The following is a 2,417-nucleotide window of genomic DNA, read 5'->3' as shown; positions in this document are numbered from 1 at the left end:
TGAGACGGTACTGACTGATGGCACTTAACAACAACAATGTGATGGCAGTAGCTGGTGAGCTTGACCCACCAACCTTGTGGTTCCAACTAACTTTGCAATCCAGTGCACACAACAGGTGTGGAGCTGTGGGTTAACACACTGGACTGCAAAGTTAGTTGGAACCACAAGGTCGGTGGTTCAAGCTCACCAGCTACTCCTTGGAAACCCTATTCAGGGTTCCTATGGGTTGGAACCAACTCGACAGCACACAACAACAACAATGTGATGACTGGAACTGTGGTTGCCTTCTCTGGGCCACACATTCCCCACTCCTGCTCTACTCTAACCAGCTCTAATTTATGAGGAAACAGTCTGTGAAAACCAAGCACAGGGTTGGCAACTGTGGGTTAATGCGCCAGACTGCAAAGCCATTTGAACTGCATGGTTGGTGGTTCAAACTCACCAGTTGCTCATAGGAAACCCTCTAAAGGGTTGCTATGGTTCGGAACCAACTCGACGGTACTCAACAACAACAACAACAACATGGGAGATCCAAGAAAACCCAGCTCTTGCCTCCATCCCAGCTGCAGCTTTGAGAGTGCCTGATGAACTCCTCCAAGGGAGTTTCTCATTACTATCCATGACACACCTAAATGAATGGTGCCATGGCGTACCAGTTTGATGAACGTTGCTTTCTTATACTGGGCTGGCCCATACTTAGGCTGTGCTCTTGGGCTGTTGTCTGATGGAGAATTTATATATTTTTATGTCCCCGACATCAAATTTTTCTTCCATAGTTGGATTTGCTCATGAAGGACTGGCAACAATCTTTCTTTCTTGACTTTGTATCCTTGTGGTTATTTCTTATGACACTATGTCCTGGATGTTTACAATGCCAGGAACTTAAATATAGTCCATTCGGCACACATACAGACAGTACTTGAGAAAGGATATGCATGTCCAATAAGTAGGAAAGAATATCACATGTCTTGGTGGTGGAGGTGGCTGTGTGTCATTGAGTTGGTTCTGGACTCAAAGCCACCCTGTATAGCGTTTCTGAGGCTGTAAATTTTTACAGGAGCAGAAAGCCTCATCTTTCTCCTGTGGAGCTGTTGGTAGTTTCGAACTGCTGACCTTACAGTTAGCAGGCCGACTTGTAATCCATTACGCTACCTGGGCTCTTTCCACATGCCTTACACCCACAGAAAGTGTGAAGTTCCCAAGGCTTTCATCCGGGGTCTCAAATTATAAATTAGTCACAGAATAAACTGAGAAGAACTTTGAAGCATTTTCAAAAGTAATTCAACAGCTAATGAAGGGCATTAAGGAGCTCTGGTAACGTAGTGGTTACGAATCAGGCTGCTAAGCTCACTGCTAATCTCTCAGCAGTTCGAAACTACCAGTTGTTCCACAGAAGAAAGATGAGGCTTTCTGCTCTTGTAAAGATTTACAGCCTAGGAAACCCTGTACAGGGTCGCTAAGAGTCAGAACCGACTCCAAGGCACATAACAAAAACAATAACAACAATGAAGGGCATTGAGGACAATGTAAGAAGCTGTGGTGGCACAGTGGATTAAGCACTGCACTGTGAACTTCAAGGCTGGAGGTTCAAACCCATTAGCCACCCCGTGGGAGGAAGACAAGGCTGTATGCTCCCATAAAGATTTAAACTCTCAGAACCCTTGGGGAGCAGTTCTATTCCGTCCTATTGCCGTTTTTAAGTGCTGTAGAGTTGGTTCCAACTCATAGCAACCCTTTACATGGTTTCTGAAGAGCAGCTGGTTGGTTTGAACTGCCGACATTGTGGTTCAAAGTCCAGGGCTGATCCTACAGTGCCACACCTGTCCTACAAGGGTTACTAAAAGTTGTAGTTGATTCACTGGCAGCGGGTTATGAGGCTGTCCTTTAGCTTAGGATATTTGAAGAAAAAAAAAATGTTAACCAGCCTGAATCTTGACAAAATAGTCCTCTTATCTTTATTGGAAGTTAGAAAATAGACACTGCAGAAAAGATGAGCATAATGCATCCATGAATACTGATTTTCTACAGATTTGCAAATGCAATATAAGTTATTTATGAAAAACAGGTTTTAGCAGAGAACTAGGGTGGGGCGGTTCAAAGTAATTTTATTTCTGGCTTCTCCACTGAATCATTATTTGACCTTGTGTAAGCTACTTACACATTTTTCTGTGATTATACCTTCATACTGAGGCAATAATACCTATCCTACTTGGGGACTCAAATAGTTATTCAATATTATGTCTTAGCTAGCATTTATCTCCGTGTATACGATTTCTTACAGAGGTATATGAATTGCTATAAGAATAAAAAAATAAACATGACAAAGACGTCAAGAATGAAGAAACTTTTCAGCAAAATAAAACCATCTCAAGGGAGTGTGAAATTTGAAATTGAAGAACAACATATTTTTTTTTTTT

Source organism: Chrysochloris asiatica, unplaced genomic scaffold (genome assembly GCF_000296735.1).
Source record: "Chrysochloris asiatica unplaced genomic scaffold, ChrAsi1.0 scaffold00358, whole genome shotgun sequence".
NCBI lineage: Eukaryota > Metazoa > Chordata > Mammalia > Afrosoricida > Chrysochloridae > Chrysochloris > Chrysochloris asiatica.
Note: the sequence above shows the minus strand (reverse complement) of the source record.